This window comes from Labeo rohita, chromosome 20 (assembly GCF_022985175.1).
Source record: "Labeo rohita strain BAU-BD-2019 chromosome 20, IGBB_LRoh.1.0, whole genome shotgun sequence".
In the NCBI taxonomy this organism is placed as follows: domain Eukaryota; kingdom Metazoa; phylum Chordata; class Actinopteri; order Cypriniformes; family Cyprinidae; genus Labeo; species Labeo rohita.
In genome coordinates, this window is record NC_066888.1 from 17730434 (window position 1) to 17750639 (window position 20206).

General features: G+C 40.1%; 1 protein-coding gene across 1 annotated transcript in view; it reads left to right on the plus strand.

Annotated features, from left to right (window-relative positions):
- Positions 1-20206, plus strand: part of kif26aa (kinesin family member 26Aa) — a 93466-nt gene that overhangs the window by 47742 nt on the left and 25518 nt on the right.

Below are 20206 nucleotides of genomic sequence, written 5' to 3' on the forward strand. Positions count from 1 at the left end.
TGATGGTTTAGTGTAACATGTAGAGGACATCTGTCTGTCTATCTATCTATCTATCTATCTATCTATCTATGTATCTATCAAAGTTGAGTTGTGAAATGTACATTTTTAATTTTTATTTAATTTCTAAATTTTTATTCATTTTGTTGAGTTGAGTTTAACATTTGTAATGTTTTTTAAAATTATTTATATACTTAAAAAACTGAGGCAGGTTCTCAGCTGCAAAGCGGAGGATGAAAAAAGATGCAGATATACAGAATTCTGTCTCTATTTGTCATCATTATTTTGGTCAACAAAAAAACACACAAAGAAACAAGCAACAGTGGCTCACCTAATAAACACAGGCAGGAGCTTGTGTCCGTGACCGAATGTCTGGGAATAGAATGAGATGCTTAGAGGTGCGAGACACTAATTGCTGTGTGACACTGCATACAATTAGCCTATTGACAGCAGCTCTCCTCATCTCTAGCTCACCACCTTTAGTACCACCTTCTGTAAATGACTGACAGACATCACCCCGGGGGGTTTGCCTAGGCGATTACGTTCCCTTACAAAAAGTAATAAAGAGGCAGTGGGTTAGTCATGCCATTGATTTTAGACACTGATCACTGTATGACCTGTGCTTCTGTGTGCATCATTAGGCATTACCACTAATCTTTTTCCATTTGAGTTGACCCGAATTTAGTGAATTAGTATGCGTTGTCAGCTAAAGCACATCTGTCTTTTTGATGCCCAGTGCACACAGTGGTTGATAAATAAGGTGGGTCATAAGGGAAGCTTTTGGCAGTGATTTCTGTGTACACTCAGTCAGTCCAAAATCCTGCGAAAGAAAGAATGTGCTATTATGTAAATGAGGCACGACTGACAAATAGACATTTTGAATATTGCTTAGACTGCCTGTGGCAAAATATCCATATTCATGGCAAAATGTTTTCATGCTTTCCTCAATTATACGAGTCAGAGCAGCTCAAATGTCAGGCGTTGGGCTCATGTCCTCTCCCTGGCCTTGACTTCCACCTGGAGTTCACACCTTGCTCAGGGTCTTTAAAACCAAGTTGCCATGGTTGCACAGTTGTGAAAGAAAGAGCGGCAAAAAAGACTAAATAATTATTAGAGAGGAAGTGGAGAGGTGATCAGGAACATATAATTTAGGACCCCCTGTTGATTTTTCTCTATTGAAGGCATGTTTTGTTAAAACTGATTTGAATATTTATATATTTTCTTTTCTAAGTATTAGCCTTCCAATTGTTTGTACTTGCAACAGAATGGGATCACAGATGATGTGTAAATGAACTATACACAATAAAACTACAAATGCGATATGATATTATGGATGTTCTGGAGATTAAGTTAAAAAAAAGGATAAGATAAGGGAAGAGCTGCTTGGGATCCCATTTGTCAGCTTAGTTGACATTTTGAGGGGGGATGATAGGATGGGATCAGCACAGGTCTGTCTGTCTGTCTTCTGTTCGTCAGTCATTCTGTCTGTCGATCTTTCGGTTGGTCTGTCTGTTGGTTGGTCGGTCTGTCTGTCTTTCAATCTGTCTGTCAGCTGGTCAGTCTGTCTGATGGTCAATCTGTCGGTCTTTCGCTCTCTGTCTTTTGGTCTGTTGGTCAGTCTGTCTGACTGTTGGTTCCTCTGTGTTTTTCAGTCTGTGCCTGTCAGTCTGTCTTTCAGTCTCTCTTCTGGTCTGTCAATCTGTCTGTCTGTCTCTTTGTCTGATGGTCGATCTGTCTGTCGGTCTGTCTGTCTTTCAGTTGGTTAGTCTGTCTGGTTTTCGATTGGTCTGTTAGTCGGTCAGTCTGTCTGGCTGTCTTTTGGTCAGTCTGTCTGTTAGTCTGTCTGTCTGTCAGTTGGTTAATCAGTCAGTCTGTCTGTCGGTTTGTCTGTTGTCAGTTGGTCTGTCTGTCTGTCTGACTGTCGGTCTGTCTCTTGATCTGTCTGTCTTTCGCTCTGTCGGTCGGTCTGTCTGACTGTCGGTCTCTCTGTGTTTCGGTGTGTCAGTCAGTCAATCTGTCTTTCAGTCTCTCTTTTGGTCTGTTGCTTTGTCTGATGATCGTTCTACCTGTCAGTCTGTCTTTCAGTCTTTCGGTCAGTCGGTCTGTCTTTAAATCTTTTGGTCTGTTGGTCGGTCTGTCTGTCTGTTTTTCTGATGGTCGGCCTGTCTGTCTATCTTTTGGTCTGTGTCTGTCAGTCTGTCTGTCGGTCAATCTGTCTGTCTTTCACTCTCTGTCTTTTGGTCTGTTGGTCAGTCTGTCTGACTGTTGGTTCCTCTATGTTTTTCGGTCTGTGCCTGTCAGTCTGTCTTTCAGTCTCTCTTCTGGTCTGTCAATCTGTCTGCCTGTCTCTTTGTCTGATGGTTGATCTGTCTGTCGGTCTGTCTGTCTTTCAGTTAGTCTGTCTGGTTTTCGATTGGTCTGTTAGTCGGTCAGTCTGTCTGTCTGTCTTTTGGTCAGTCTGTCTGTTAGTCTGTCTGTCAGTTGGTTAATCAGTCAGTCTGTCTGTCGGTATGTCTGTTGTCAGTTGGTCTGTCAGTCTGTCTCTTGATCTGTCTGTCTTTCGCTCTGTCTGTCTTTTGGTCTGTCGGTCAGTCTGTCTGACCATCGGTCTCTCTGTGTTTCAGTCTGTGTCAGTCAGTCAATCTGTCTTTCAGTCTCTCTTTTGGTCTGTCGCTTTGTCTGATGGTCGTTCTATCTGTCAGTCTGTCTTTCAGTCTGTCGGTCGGTCGGTCTGTCTTTCAATCTTTTGGTCTGATGGTTGACCTGTCTGTCCGTCTGTATGTCTGTATGTCTATCTTTTGGTCTGTGTCTGTCAGTCTGTCTTTTGGTCTGTATGTCTGATGGTCAATCTGTCAGTCTGTATGTCTGACAGTCGGCCTGTCTGTCAGTCGGTCTGTCTGTATGTTTATTTATTAGAAAACAAAATAAGTAGTTATTAATAGACATTAGTAATATAAAAAAAAATAGTATCATCCATTATTTAAAAAAAAAATGTTTGTATATTGTTTCCATGCCCTGGTTATTATCAATGTTAAAAACCTGCACTTCAAAAATTCAAAGAGCACTTATGATCACAGTTCAGAGTAAGAATAGGCTAAAATTTTAAAATATAAAAAGGCTAAAATCCCCACTATTCTGAAGAAGTTATTAATTTATAAGTTATTAACTTAAAGTCAACATTTTTTGAGAATGACCCAGTTAGAGCTTCCCATATTCTTATTGCACTCCCAATGGGCCATCCAAGCCTTGTGTCTGTGCGAATAAACGTTTTCAGTTCAGCAAGACACTCTGAAGGCATACTGTGGTGTCTGTGACCTTTAACCCCAGTTGTTTCCATTACAGATACAGATCAAGGATGGTTGTTGTGACAGATTCCCTTCCTCTCATCTGTTTGAAAGTGGCAGTCTAGTAAACACGCCAGAGGGAGTGTAAGAACAGATACAGACACACACATTCTCACCCACAGATTTGCCTGGGAGGTTTCAGGTATAAAGTTGTTTTTTATTTTCTGATATGGCAGATCATAACCTTAAGTGAAGAGGTGAGCACTCAGCTCTGGTGATGGAGGGATATTTACACTTATCTCCTGCAATCAGCAGCCCTGTGACCTTTAAGATCACGACTGGATATAGCAGATTAGTGTTATGTTTTATAGCAAACATATATGTGTCATGTATTGCGTGTGATATACTTCACATCATGCATGATGCTGAATTGTGCAGAAGTGTGCAAAAAGCAAGTACCAGGAACAAGTGGGTTTTTATGACTGAAGGCCAGCTATAATCTCGCCTTTAAAGATTTACAGATAAAAGCAGAGTGGCTTCTCTGTTCGCATAGATGGGGACTGTCTCTCCACGGCTTTGATGTCGTCCTGTGGACGAGGGCCTCTCTCATGTGCATTTCCATGGGCTTTCATCGGCACGCTGAGTGTGTATTATCTGCTGGAGTCATGCACCACATTATTGTCCTGCTGACTGCTGTGCTGAAATGCATAATCGTCAGGGAACAACAGAGCCGACACCTGTTTGCACTGAATGAAAGTGCTCGTAATGAATGCAGGGGTTGGGAATGCATCATGTAACTGATGTGGCTGAACACGCATTTCTGCTTTTAACAAGTTCTGTTACCTGCTTTTAACAGAAGCTTTCTGGTTTGATAGTAACCTCTCTCTCTTTGTGTGATACTATATGCACGTTGTAGAAATGTGTCACCTTATCGTGGTTAGGAAAAGTTATAACCTCCAGAACTTGCTGAAAGCAAAAGCGTATATGTAAATTTGTTGTGATTGTGCATTGAAGCTTCAATACAAAATTCAATGCAACAAGATTTACTGCAGCACAGCAGTATAAATACAAAGCTTCCGTAATAGAAACTGACATTGTTTACTGCTGGTCTCCACATTTTGTATTCTCTCTGTTTTGTTTATCAGTGTGCATTAGGCTTTACTGGCAGTGAATCGAAAATGGTTGTTATTATTCATATTTCCAAATAACTTACATTGTGTAGATAAAACAGGATTTCAGTGCCACTATACAGATACATATTCTTAAAAAAATACATATATGATTTTATACATAAAATATGATGTTACATATTTGTGAAACATCCTCTTTTTTTAGCTAAGTGAACTTTCAGTGAACTGCCAAAAAAAAAAAAAAAGTTACTCTCGTGGCACTCCCCCTGAACACGCTTGAACGTGTCAGTTGTGTTGCTGTCTATGCAGGGTCAGAAAGCTCTCAGATTTCACCAAAAATATCTTTTCTTTTAGCTTACATATCTAATTTGGCTACTATAGTTTCTTTCAGGTGACAGATGAATGTGCACAAAAATATGTACAAATGTATAAAAAATAATAAAATGCCTTTGATTGACAAGCCAATTTTATTTCCTTATTTCCTACCCTGGCGATGCTTGAAATTTAGTTAGTTGCATTTTATTATTTGCATTTAACGTTGTTTTTCAGTGCTGTCCACCACCATCAGAAGAAAAACACTTCTCTAGGACTGTTTCACTGTGAAATTTGGGATCAATATTTATTGTGCAGTTCATTTATGAATTCATCTAGGCACTTCATTCTTATTTCTCATCATATTTCTGATGAGGACGTATTGTGCATCAGTGTGTAGGTAGTGTCATAGTTTTTGTTTCTCAGGTCGAGTGTGTTTTGTTGTTGTTTGGCATATAGCCATGTCTCTGGTCTGGCAGCCTGTGTTGATAATTCTGGGCCAAAGTTTCAGCCTGTGACCCAGTTTGTTCGCAGAAAGATGGAGCTGAATAAGTAATTGTAAAAGTCTGATGAGAAAGAGCTCACATTTTCTCTCTTTTCCCCCATCACTCTATTTTTGTTTCTCATGCGTTCATTTCTCTCCACAATCACCCCCTGTCAGCCTTGTTTCCCCCGCTTTGTTTTGTCTTGCTCTCTCACTCCTACCTCATCCCTCGTTTCCGTGCAGTAAGTAGCTCGTGACACAAAGTCTGTTTAAAATGCTATTTACAGAGAGAATATTCTCAGGTGCTTTGAGCACGATGCTGCCTGTCAGCGCTGTACTCACACGGATGTGTGTGTGAGTGTATTTGTATGTATAGGCATGTAGGTGATGCTGTCTAAGTGGTAATTAAACATCAGTCTGTGAGTGTGTGGAACTTTGACACTCAGGAAACAGCTGACAGAGATAGAGAGAGAGAGACGGAGAGACTTCAGGTGAAGCAACAGTGGAAACATCTCAACACAAAATCTGTGAGAGGGTAGAAGGAAAGAAAGATAATACACTGATAGCAAATGCAGCAAAAGCTGTTGTTTTCCAGGTCAGCTCTTACATTTACATTTACATTTATTCATTTAGCAGATGCTTTTATCCAAAGCGACTTACAAGTGGGGAATACGTCAAGCGATTTGTCCTAAAGAGGCAAAACGACTTAGGAAGTGCTCATAATACTATAAAACAGGGATTGTTCAGATAAGTACAAGGTAGAAGGGGAAAAGAGTAGAATAAAAGTTTTTTTTTTTTAAGTCAAATAGTTTCAAAAGAGATGAGTTTTCAGCAGTCGCTTGAAAGCTGTTAGGGAGTTGGCATTCCGGATAGCAGTGGGAAGATCATTCCACCAGCCAGGAACGGTGTAAGACAATGTTCTGGACAGTGATTTTGTGCCTCTTTGTAATGGTACAACAAGGCGTCGCTCACTGGTGGATCTCAGACTTCTGGAGGGAGTGTAGAGCAACAGTAGACTGGAGGGGAGAATTTAAGGATTATGAAGATAATCTTATAAATTATTACTAACAATAACTTTCCTGTACGTTCACAAACACTGAGATTTATTTTATTTAAAGGTACTATTGAAGACTGAAGATGAAGACCGCTCATAAAGGTTGTTTTTACTTTACATGGAGCAGGTCACCTCATGAGCGCGGTCATTTTGAAATCACTTGATGAGTTGAGGCTGACTTTGTTTATGTGGACAGAAAACCCAAATTTCCTTGATCTTTTGACATATAAGAGGTCATTGTGCTAGAAAAACATACTTTAAGTTTCCGAACTCAAAACTTTGTCGTTATTCTAAAAACAGCTTATATTAAAGGAGAAGTCCACTTCCAAAACAAAGATTCACATATAATGTACTCACCCCCTTGTCATCCAAACTGTTCATGTGTTTCTTTCTTCAGTCGTAAAGAAATTATGTTTTTCGAGTTAAACATTTTAGCATTTTTCTCCATATAATGGACTGCTATGGTGCCCCAATATTGAACTTCCAAAATGCAGTATAAATGTGGCTTCAAATGATCCCAAATGCGTTTGTAAATGATCCCAGCCGAGAAAGAAGGGTCTTATTTAGTGTAAGAATTGGTTATTTTCATAAAAATAGTACAGTTTATATACTTTTTAGTGTCAAAGCCCCGCCCACTGGTTCGCGCATAGTGTTTACTAAAGAGGCGAACGTGCAGGTCTACACAGAAACCAAACAATAAAGAGGGTTTCAACAGGACGACAACAACAGGATGCTCTGCAGTGCCAATTTGTGGAAACAGTCTTTGCATTGCCTTCCTTCTGATCCCAACGTTAGGAAAGAATGGATGAAATTTATTTTTAAAGTTCCAGACCACATCACTAAGAACTTGGTCCTTTGTTTACTTAATTTTACAGCTGATTCATTTAAAATTACCTACAGCGTAAGAGACACAACGCTTGTTCTCTTATCGCAGGGAACCGAGATTACGCCATTATCGAATTGCGGCACAATTCGACGCAGGATTTTTTAAAAGATTTAAAATAAAAGACAATGCTGTGCCGCCTATATTGGATCAGACAGTGATGTTGCAACAAAAGTGTGAGTAACTCTTTTCATTACGTGATCACTATTGCTTTGTCTCTTCTTACAGATCGTTTGATATGTGTTGAGCTATTTACAGAGCCGGCGCCAGACCATGACTAACAGGGGGGCACGCGACATCTAACAAGGGGGCATACAATTAGCAACAATAACTTGCAAAAACAAGGCATAAAAAAAACCAATACAGTGCAAGCGCATACTCATACAACTGGCACAGACTGTCAGCTCATTTCCCGTAAAGAAAATCACAAAAATCATTATTACCAACAAAACAAGTAACACATTTAAGCGTGCGTAAATAAAATAAAGGCATTACCTTTTAAAAAAGCTGAAGGCGGCGCGTGCGAACATTAAACCTCCTTAAAACGGTGTCCTTCCATTCGGTCGTGCATTTTCGAGTAAGATCTCTCTCAAAGGCCAGCTGTACTAACTGGGCCTTCCGTTTGTGAAGCATTGAGCGTCTGTGGTCGCTAAAAACATTGCGCAGAGAGGAGAAAGAATTCTCACACATCGCTGTAGAAGCACCGAAAGTCAGAGCATGTTTAAATGCAGTCAGTACACTGGGCATCGTTTGCAGAGCTTTGTGGTATTTGGAGAGAATTAATTTTGTGGTCCAGTTGTCCCCCTCTGTTTTCGATTCCTTTTGCGACCTCAAAAAGTTTTTCGCAACTTCAAACTCTGCATAACAAATTGGTGATTGTGTCAGGTCCATTATGCATTTCACAGTCTCAGGATCCAGAAATAAATCACTCTCTGGATCAAGCACAGCCAGTGCGCGGTATAAATGTGAGTTTTGTTCACTAAATCTCTGATCCATTTCTCCAACCACTGAATCTACAGTGCTGTAGTACAGTCTCTTGAGTTCTGTTTCTACGTCATCCTCTCTTTGACCCGTTGTTTCTTCCACCAAGTAATCGTCCATATTCTTGTTTCCCGTGCGTCTTCGCTTTGGGGTCGTGGATTTCGGCAGCGCATTGGCAGCAGCCCTGGCTTTCTCCCACACTTTTGTAAATCCCTCAACACAACGAAGTTTCTGCATGCACACTTTTGCACTGGTCACAATGCTCAGACCTGTCCAAAGGTCAGTGTCCTCCCTCTGCAGAAGCTTATTTGGTGGATCCAACAATGCGAGCACTTCGTGCACAAGGTTCGCAATGAACAAGAAGCTGGGTGTAGATATCTCTCTCAGCAGGCCAACAGCTTCCATTCGCAGCTCTGGACCATGGGCTCTTACAGAGTCAATTTCAGTCAGAAGAGATGTGATCTCTTCGAAGTTGTTCAGAATGACGGAGACGGTAGCTAAATGGCCTGTCCACCTTTGTTCAAGAAGCCGTTTGAGGCGCTCACCCTTGTAGTGCACAGCTATTGTGGGCTTCTTACAATATTTGTACAAGGCGTTACAAACGTTAAAAAAATCCATCACAGCTGCCTCGGCTGACATGGCGTGCACTACAACTAAATGTAACTGATGATTAAGACAGTGAACATAAGGGATATTCTTATTAAGTTTTTCTTGTAACAGCTTCTGGACTCCACCAATCTTTCCTGACATCAGCGATGCACCATCATATACTTGGCTAAGAATCTTTGATGGGTTAAGTCCAGCTTTGTTTAGCTCTGCTAAAATGGTATCTGTCAGTGTCCGGGCATCACCCATTTCAGCAGTAGCTACGGTTAACAGGCGCTCCGCTACTTCGTAGGACTCGCTCTCATTCACAAACCGAATGACAATTGATATATTTTCGCAGCCTGTAGGGTCGCGGGTACCATCTACCTTTAATGTGTAATAGGAGTCACCCACTTCTTTCACGATAGCCTCAGTTACCACTTCACTTAGTAAACTTATGATCTCATTTTGAATATCATGACAGGTATACGTGGCATTTCGAGGAAGCGTTTTCACTGCGTCAGCCAAAAGGGGATCCTTTTTTATTGTGTAGTCCAGCAATGAAAGAAAAGGCCGCTGCCTCCCTCAGACATGTTGTCAAAAGCATCCAATTTTCCCCGTAATGGCAGCTGATTTTCCACCAGAAAGCCAATAACGTCTATTATGGAGGACACGTAGTACCGGTTCTTTTGCAGTTGGTCTGCGTTTAAAAGAGTGGAGATCTCTTTTCCGCTGCTTACACGTCTTTCTCTTTCCTTCCACATTGCGTATGAAGAAAGGTGCTCTTTAGAAGTTTGGTGTTTGTGAAATCCTCGGTCTGTTTCATTGGCATTCTTCCAGTTACGGTAGCCAGCGTTCACAAACGCATCCACACGGCTCGTGCCAACATTAAATTTACGACAGCAAAAGCAAAACGCAGAATCAGCTTTTACGCTGTACTCAAGCCAGTCTCGATTAATGTACCAACTAGACACAAAAGCACGTTTTTTGCCACCGAACATGCGTGCAGGGTATTGTTTTAATTTTACTTGATTGGGTTGATCGATCCCGAGATCATCCACGGCCTGTAGATTTGAAAATTCCGCCTCGGCTCCATTAGCCCCAGTCTCCGAGTTTGAGCCAACAGGTGTTTCCGTGATGTCAGATTGAATAGGCGGTGCTGGCTGAAAAGGCAGAGTGATCGTAGTACATTCTAAATCTGAAGAAGGCCTTGCAGAAGTAGAACTGACGAGCCATTTTCTAATATCCATATTTTATGCGATCCATAAAATGTTGTGAAAAAAACACATTGCTTGCTAGCATCAAGGCTTTACTCCATGTACACATGCTAAAGACGCAATGACGCATGAGACGCCGCAACGCAACCAATCAGAGAAACAAGTCTCTTTTCATAAAAAAATAAACACACATCAGCTGTAGTTTCTTATTTTTATTACATTAAAAATCATGGACCATTCGATGCTTAATTTATTTTAATTATTCTTGATATATATTAAATGAATTAAAAATTGTGTAGGGTGGGCACAACAACCTCTTTGGGGGGGGCACGGCCCGCGAGTGCCCCCCCTTAACGCCGGCACTGGCTATTTATGTCTTTTAAACCTAAATCACAGCGGCGTCCAACTATGAGGAATGAATGTATGCTGTTAGCCAATCATAGCAATCATAGTCTACAATCCATAACGCCTATTCAAACAAAGCGTTCTTCTGGGAAGGCTTAAAAGCAGGACAGAAGATAGCCTATGAATTCTAAATTTTCTGATGTAAAAATCTTGACAACATTTTAAGTGGACCTCAGAGAACAGTACAAAAAAACAAAGGCAGTTCATGACCGCTTTAATTTGCAAAAAAGTTTTTACGCTTACTTGAGTTGATTTTTGACTTGTGTGAAAAAGGGTTAGTGCGAATAATGGGAGATGAAAATGCATTTTGTAAATAAATTCCTCAATGCACATCCAAAAAGTAATGTGACTGGATACTATGGGATGGCATAACCAGTGGACCGATCTTGTTGCACAGAATCTGTTATGTTGTTAAATGCCTGAGCAAAGTCTGACGTCAAAATATTTCTGTATAATTGCCTCCCAGAACTATCTTACATGACTGTGCTCTTAAACAGCAAGCATCCACCTCCGAAAGCAATGATTGGATTTACTGTTTTGTCTGTAAAAGAAGATAGTTGAAGAATGCTTCCATACAATGAAAGTCAATAGGGTCCGAAAAACTTTGCTTCCATTAAAGGACAGAAATATACTGAGACGTTTTTTGAAATGTCCTTATTGTGTTTTGCCAAATTCAGGTTTGAAATGACATTAGGGTAGGTCAATGATCATTTTTGTGTAGACGCTTTTAATATGAAGTCCTGCCTTATTTATATCTTTTCTATTATTCAAATCTCTAAAATATTTGAGTTTTTTTTTGTCTTGCTCTCTGTAATTATTTTTCTGTCCCTCCGCTTTTTATGCACTCTTTGCTTTTTAGGTATCCCCTTAATCCTGCCTCTCTCATTTCACACTCTGTGCCATCATAGCCGAATGCTAATAAGATCACTAGAGATTACCTGCCTTTCATTTTTAACTGCCTACTTTTGCATTTTAACCTCCTTTCGAGAGTTTTTATTTTCATGCATACAGTAGATGCTTCATTGTCATTCAGAAAAAGAGGGGAGGAAAACAATAAAGGACACATGCCAGGCAGATATTGACAGAGCCGATCCTTGAGTCTCTGAGCTGGACTATTTGATGTTTTTCAGTCGGGCACTATTCCTTTGAAAATGAAGGGGGGGGTTGTGCCTCCACCCCAGTGTCTGAACTCCCCCCTTCTCCATATTATATTTAAGGGGGAGACAGGGGAGATTCTGGATTTCGATCAGTTGAGCTGCCATGTCCTTGAAGCAGCTGAGCCCCGGTAGCTCCTGATGCCTCCAACAACTGCTCAACCTGTTGTTGGCCAAAATATTGAACGGGAATGTTTGATTGGAATCGGTTCCTAGTGGCTTCTGCTTTCTCTTTGTTCTGTTCAGCAACAGAAACCGAATATGTTCTGCCAGGCAGAATCAAAATGCGTGTGTGCTAATAGTCGCCAACAAACTCATATGTGCTAGCATGCTGTTAAAGAGCTGCCCCATCATTTGTGGAGGCAAACCCCCCTGGCACTACATGACAAAAGCTCCAGTGTCCCTCAGGGCAAGGTCGCGGTGCACAATTCACGAAACCGAAGTCAATAATGACGGGAGTTCAAAGCAGCTGCCATACAACATTAAGACAAAGAGCTGAATGAGTGAGAACATGCGGCTCAGCAGGTAACACAGGTGTCAGGATGCAGTAGAAGGTGTTGAGTGATGTCGTGGTGTTTTGGGTACACCATTTAGAATTCACAGCAATTATTGAGCCACGGTGCCCTTTAAGCTGATCTTTTTCTAGCCATAGGCGTTGAAGGCTCTCAATGGTGTCTCATATATGAATCAGTGGCTTCATGCTGATTCTAACCAAGGGAATATAGTTGAAATGAAAGAGACCCGACATGCTATGAGTGAGGAGGAGGACTGTGTTTTCATTATTTAAAAGATTGAACATATTCGCTGAGATTTAAAGGAAAGAAACGGCATGGCGGATTAGCCTTGTTCAGTCACAAATACATTATGAAGGAATACCAAGTACTGTACAGCACCAGATCGGCCATGAAAAGAGTATTATGTTAAATAAGAACGCTACCAACATATTGTACATTGCAGACTGCAGGACATATGCATCTCCCAAATAAGTAATAGAGTTATGATACATGATTAGGAATGCACAGTATATCCATACCATACTGATTATCTGTTGGAGATTTTTTTTCTAGTTTATCTGTATTGACAGGTAATACATATTTGGTAAACTTTAAATGAGATGAGATGCCCATTTTCTACAAGTTGGTATGATTTTTTAGGCTTTTCATGAAACATGCTTTGATTAAAATTTCTGAATGTTTTTACCTAACAGCTCTGTTCACAGCGACCCATTTCAGTGCATGTCTCTTTAAATGATAATGAGCTACTGTTCATCCCACCCCTCTCTTCCACTTTTTTGTGTATTTGTTGGTTTGTTACCATCAAAAACAAAACTAATCAGCTACGTCCTCTGTGGCTCCAATGTCGGGAGCAATTGAAGACTCTTATGTTCATTTTAACATCCAAATACAGAATACCTGCACTGCTTATGAGACGTTGTTGCTACAGCTGCTCCAAAGCGGAGAAAATGGTGGACAGCGTACAACTTGCTGAGGTTGGAAATATGCTAATACAGGACAGTCCGTCAGTAATCATGGGTGGGGCCTAAAGAGTATGATATCATATTGTTCAGAAAATCCAAACAGCATAATAATTGAGACTGTTAAAGGAGAAGTTCACTTCCAGAACAAAAATACTCCAGAAAAAATAGTCCATATAGTGGACTTCTATGGTGGCTGTTAGTTTAAACTTCCAAAACGCAGTTTAAATGCAGCTTCAAAGGGCTCTAAACGATCCCAGCCGAGGAAGAAGGGTCTTATCTAGCAAAACGATCGGTTATTTTCTGAAACTCCCATCTCATTTTCTCTCAAAATCATTGTACATCGCTGTTTTATCTTTTTTTGTAAAGGGTGTTTGACCCTCCATGAGCGTTCACTTTGTAAACACTGGGTCGGTACTTCTGCAGCAGTGTAGGACGATTTTGAAATTGGAGGAGAAAACGAGATGGGAGTTTTTCGACATACCCTAACTGTCTTGAACTGGAATACACAGAGCACACACAGAGCTAGACAAGACAAGCATTTGAGGTTAAAGGGGTTATAAATTGTCGTTTTCTTTTAGAAAATAACCAATTGATTTGCTAAATAAGACCCTTCTTTCTTGGCTGGGATCGTTTCCGCCCCTTGGAGCTGCATTTAAAACGGTATTTTGGAAGTTCAAACTCGCGGGCACCATAGAAGTCCACAATGTGGGGAACATTCCTGAAATGTTTTCCTTAAAAAAATATATAATTTCTTTACGACTGAAGAAAGAAAGACATGAACATATTGGATGACAAGGGGGTGAGTAAATTGTCTATACATTTTTGTTCTGGAAGTGAACTTCTCCTTTAAGGTTTCTTGTAGATTAAAAAAATAATGAATGGATTGTTATTATTGTAGGGTGGTTGTGTCCACACACCGCTAAGACACATTTATTTGCAAATACCACATAAAAGGGAAATTTGCATTCGATGTCTCCTTTAATAATGGCTCATTTATTACCATTAGTTAACAAACTAACAATGAACTTTCATTTGTCCAGTAGTTTCAGTGAAATGATATACTTTTACAAAATTCGTTTGTTGTTTGAAAGAATCTTATACTAGAAAGATGTTAACAGGAAGATTTGCAGTTGTCAGTGATATATCAAAACTTCTCAGTGAGACTAACTGAAACCACAGTTAAGAAAGTGTTTAAGTATGCCAAGGCAAACTTTAATGCTGGCTCGAAAAAGCCTTGACTCAAAATGACTTGAAGTTTTGAAGGTTATATGCCTTATGCAGTTTAATCTGAAAAAAACTCTCTAAGAAGATTTTCTTTCAGAACTATAGGCTTTTAAGCTACTACTCTGTGAATTAAATTCAGTTTTTGAAAAAGTGTCTTATTGAGGGTCAACAATATTTTGCGTCAAAGACTTCTCGCCTATTCTACATTTGCAGCCGCAGAAATGTCTGACGCAAGTGAAGACAGTTGATTTTTTAAATGTATCTGTTGCCATGGTTTGTCTAGGATTTTTCCTGAACAGTTGACTGATCCAAGGAGACTGAAGGAAAGAGAATAAGGGGAGGATCGAAGTGGGGGAAAATAAGGATGTGTTGGACATCTAGTCACATAATCAGCTTCAAGACATTGGCTGCAAGGGGATTAGATAGATTGGTGACAAATTGTCCTTAAGTAACCTAAGGGCTGTCTCAGCTAATGAGCAGGTGGCAAAGTTGACTCTTGCTTGACGTGCATTGACGTCCAGTGGGCAGGATGCCAGGTGTCAGCATGAAATCAACCTTTAGACAATCTGTTTGGGGTCAGTAAGATTTTTTTTAAAGAAATGAATACATTCATTCAGCAAGGACATATTAAATCGATCAAAAGTGTTTGACATTATTACTAGTTTTATTGTATTTTTAAATAGATGCTTTCAAAGACATTAACAATTCTTACCAACCCCAAATTTTTGAATGGTAGTGTGTCTAGTCTTGTCGTGAACAACTCATTGGTTCATTCTTTTTAAAACTCACAAAACGGGAAAGTTCAATACATTTGGGAGAGATTGGAGTTTAAAGAGACACCAAAACAAACTCTCACCAACCCACAAACCACAAAACTCTGAGCTTATTGCATTGTCAGCTTGACCAATGGCCATATTACATATTGTTGAGGGAATGGTGACTCAGAGCAGATGAATCAACGTTTGAACAAAGCTATCAGACTAAGTCCAGCAAGGCTATATGTCATACTTCCTGCTGGAACAGAACATCCTTCTTCGTTCATTCTACCTCATTCACCAATTCATCATCCCAAACGCACACACATTCCCATAAATATTACATGATAATTGGCACACTTCTTTTCCCCAAGCCCCTAAAGGCAGGGTCTGCATGGTTAATAGTTAACAGCATTGTTTTCTGACTATCAGTGAAAGCAGTGGAGGTCTGTAGCTTTGCTTGCGGGCTAATGTCCTCATTAACATCGCGCAGCTCACCTGTTTCTGCAGTCTTTGTTTGTTTTATCTTGCTTCATTGATTTATCCATCAGTGCTCCCATCCATCTAACCAGCCCTTATTTGTATTCAGCTAATCACCTTCCTAAAAGGAACCGTTCATCCAAAAACGACAGTTTACTCACCTTCATGTCATTCCAAACCTGTATAACCTGTATGGAACACAAAAGAAGATTTTTTTGGACCCCATTGACTTTCATTGTATGGCCAATCACTCTGCTTTCACTATATGATCTGTTATAAGTTTCATCTACGCTCATTGGTCTCTTTTTTGTTATGTTAATAACAGGAAACGGATTGACACATGTGTAAGAGCAGGAAGACACTTATTATACTGTTTCCTTGCTTCTGTTTCACACACACTAACTCAGTCTCTTTGAAGTCCAGCAGAATGAGGAAAGGGGGCTCCTCTGCACTCATGAAGTATTCATGCCAGTGTGTGTGAAAGTGCATGCTTTGCACGTCAGCGAAGTGTGTTCGTGTGATTGAAAGAGAGAATGTGTGCGCGCAGACAAGTGTGTGTGGAGCATGCTGCCTATCAGTGGCGCTTTGCACAGCAGCTGTGTACTGACACTGTGTCTGGGAGGGGAATGGAAAGGGGGCTGGGCTGAGGAGAGGAGAGGGAGAGAGCGAGTGCAGCAAAGCGAGAGGGAGAAGGTGAGAGCGACTCACCAGATTGAGAGAGAGACGCGGAGAGTAGACGGAGAGGACCGTTGGACTTCTGCCAGGGTTTCCCAGCAACAGCAGAAGCAGGAATCGACTCTTTTTTTCCCTCATCCCAGGGGATTTGCCTTTTCCGCTGCCTTCCCTGGGAGTTCTGTCAGAGAGGAGTGCAAAAGAGTGGAGGAAAGGAGCGCAGCAGAGAGGGACGACGTGCCTCCGCCCAGCCTCGATGCAGAGGTGAAGTGAGGGCTACCTTGGAGGGAAGCAGAAAAGTTGATCGCAGTTTTGGGTTACAAACTTTTCCGACAGGTGAACTTTGGGAAGTCGACTCACTCTGTGGAACTGGCAGAAAATGCTTCTCTGCGGGAGTGCAACGTATCTGTTCGTTCTGCAGAAAACTTTTAAGGGTCGCCATGAGCGTTTCTGACATCCGCTCATCTTGTTGCACCTGTATCCACTTCCTCGTCTGGGAATTTGCATGAAATGGACCCCTGATGACAGTGACAGTAATCACATCGCCCCGTCCTCCAGCAGACACCTCTAGCCCCCCGTCTCCAGCCCGTCTTTCGCACCCGCCCCGCCTCGCTCTCACATGTGCCGGGAGCCGTGGAGTGCTCTTACCGGGGTCTGGAATGAACAAGTTAAAAAGCTGCTTTTCTCACCGCTGTGATGATATGACCTCTGAACTGAGATAATGGATTGGAGAGAACTGTAAGTATAGTTGACTCTTTAGTTGTTTATTGTTTAGTTGTCCATCCTTATAAGCTTTTTCATCAGGGTTTGTGTAGTTAAACCTGGTTCTGGTAAACCAAGGATGTGGGGTTTGATTCCTAGGGTTTATGTGGATAAAATGTAAATGCAGTCAATATTTACTCATCCTCAACTCTTCTTAAACCTGTTTGACTTTCTTTCTTCTACATAACACAATTTTCTAGTGGCTTTCTGCTGTGAAAGTCAATGGAGAAAGAAATTCAGACAGGTTTGGAATGACATGAGGGTGAGTAAATTAATAAAATTTTCTCTAATGTGCTGCTTCACTGTTCAAAAGCTAAGTATACATAATTAGGGTTGTAAAAGTGCTTTACTGACCACAGTTGCATTGGTTTGCTCTCAGTCGCAACCCTAAAACCTCACCCTAGAACTAGTAGCAATGATGGCAAATCCAGAGGGAGGCTGTTCACTGCAGGGCAGGGAAGGGAGATTTAACAGGTGGGTGCATCTGGATAAAGCCCAGCCTGGCGTGTCGGAGCTCACTCTCCCATGCTGCTTTTCACCCACTCTGGGCACTCACCTCTATTCGCATCCAGACTGATATCTCAATCTTTTGTGTGTGCGTGACTGTGTTGTGCTTCATAAAGAGCTTGTCAAGCATTTGTCGTGCAGCCAGACGCGGTGAATGCGGCTCTCTGCCCTGCGTGTGGGCGTGGGTCTGCTCTTTATGTTAGAGGAGGCGCTGCATGTGTGTGTGTGTGAATAGGTGAAGTGTGTGGAGGAGGAGGCAAAGAAGAGGCTTTGTCTCCATAGGTGGGTTTAACATTAATAAAACCCTCCTCCTCTCACTCAAGTATTTTTTTCCAACCTCTTATGCCCCCTATTACAAGCTCTTCATCTTCACTCTCAGTCTGTCTCCCTCATTCACACCTAGGGTCCAAAATTAACACTCGATATGTGCCACATGAGAATAAAAATTGGCTTTGGTGAGTAAACAAAATGCCTTGCTGTTTACTTTACTTATTTATTTATTTATATGCAAGTCTGTATATCTAACTTTTAGGAAAATATATAAACTTATACTGTCAATATATGGGCCATTCTACAGAATTGGACCAAAGTCGGAGTTGGAAATGTCTTGGAAAAAATGTGTCTTTTTCCAAAAAAAATGGTATGTATGCAAATTGAATAATATCCAAGGTACACATTTCTAGTAATTGTGCAGTTAATTCTCATATTGTATTTTCAGAAAGTTTTGGAATATTTGTCCTCTCTCCAAATTTGTTACCACCATAACACATTAATAATAATGTAATTAGAAGGGTTATATTGACCGATTAAGATTTTGCTTACATCTGCATTGTACACACACACACATATATATATATATATATATTTTTTTTTTTTTTTTGCTATTTTCTAATTTTTTTTCAGAGGTAAATCAATAACATTTACATTTTTAACAACATTTTAAATGTAATTTATGAGATTTGTTGTATTTTGAATCAAAAAAGCAAAAAGTTGATTATACTGATTTAAAAGTAAAAGATTAATTAGTTTGAATATACATTGAACCAAAAAATATCATAACATCTTAGTTGATACTTCAGTATACTTTTTGACAAAACATCCCATGTTTCGGTAATGACAGTAATGCTTTGGTAGCAACTGCATCACATTACAGAATTTTAACTTGCAAACTAAAACACTACTAAAACATATTAAAATGCAAAAAAAATTACATAACTGTACTAAAATTTTGTTTATTTCCCCCAAATATGAGGATTATGTGTTCCCTTTTGTCACTACCGAAACAATGATGACATGTTTTGGTCATGACTGTTACGGTAGTGACAATTTTATGGGATCACACCCAAAAAAAAAATAAAAATCACTATTGAAACGCCACCAAATGTTTCGGAATGTATTTATTGGCAGTAAATTCTTGCAGTTTATCCAAAAATGCAAACTCAATTGTGCTTTGTCTCCATTTAAACATGCACACAATGATAATTCTAAGTGCTAATTTCTTTCTGTAATCTGTGTGTGTTTGCACACACATCCCGTCACACCTTTTAATGCATGGCACATGCACATTTCCTGTGGGGGCCTCCTCTTGTGTCCTTCATGGAGACTGTAATTACACAGTGTTCTCTGTGATTTTTCACCGCTGAAGAGGCTGTGCTGAAGGAGTTGGAGGGAGAGAAAGGATGTGATGAAGAGTGAGGCATTTAATGAGCTCAAGCTCTTCTCCTCAAGCCCTTCAACCTCATGATAACAGGCATAAAGATGCAAACGTGAGCTGGAAAACACACACAGCTTTAGGTAGCTTGCATCTTTTTACTGTTACTAGCCATATATAGCCAAAAGCATGCAGACAACCAAACACTACACCAATATGCACATTTTCATTAATAGGAATCTCGTCCTTCCTAAAAGGTTCTGCTCCTCTGGGAATGCTTTCTACAAGATGTTGGAACATGAATGCTTAGCATAAGTGAGGTCAGGCACTGCCGTTGGGTGAAGATTTGACTTAATTGGAAAGCCAAACCCATGAGTCTCCACATTCTTTTGACTGTGTAGCTAATTATAATTACTTCAGCCTAACTAAAACCAAAAATAAAACATTTGGCATTTCTAGAATAATGAAGACATTGTGTCTTTATGAACCATTTGCAGTAGCTTCTGATTACACCATAAAAGAAGGTTTTTCAGATTTAACTAACCATTGTCAGCAGTCTTATGCCTGTACTTGTGGCAAAAAGGACACTTTTGTCTTTTCTTTTAACTTTCCTCTCCTTCAAGATTCTCTTTGTCTTTGTGGCTTTCTCCACCCCACTTTCTCATTTCATTTAACATAATTTTGCACTACTGTTCACAAGTTTGGGGTAAGAAAGATTTGTTTTTGTTTGCTTTAATCAAAAGTGATACTAAAGACTTTTATATTATTACTAAAGGTTCAAATTCAAAGAATCCTGAAAAAATGTATCAGTGTTTAAAACATTAAATAGCAAAACTGTTTTCAAGTGTGATAAGAAAAGATTTTTGTGTGTGTGTGCAGCAAATCAGTACATTCATGTGATCATGTGACACTGGAGTAATGACTTTGCCATCACAGGAATAAATTATATTTTAAAAAACAGTTGAGGTCAAAAGTTTACATACACCTTGCAGAATCTGTAAAATGTTAATTATTCTACCAAAATAAGAGGGATCATACAAAATGCATGTTATTTTTTATTTAGTACTGACCTGAATAAGAATAATTTAACATAAAAGACGTTTACATATAGTCCACAGGAGAAAATAATAGCTGAATTTATAAAAAATTACCCTGTTCAAAAGTTTACATACACTTGATTCTTAATACTGTG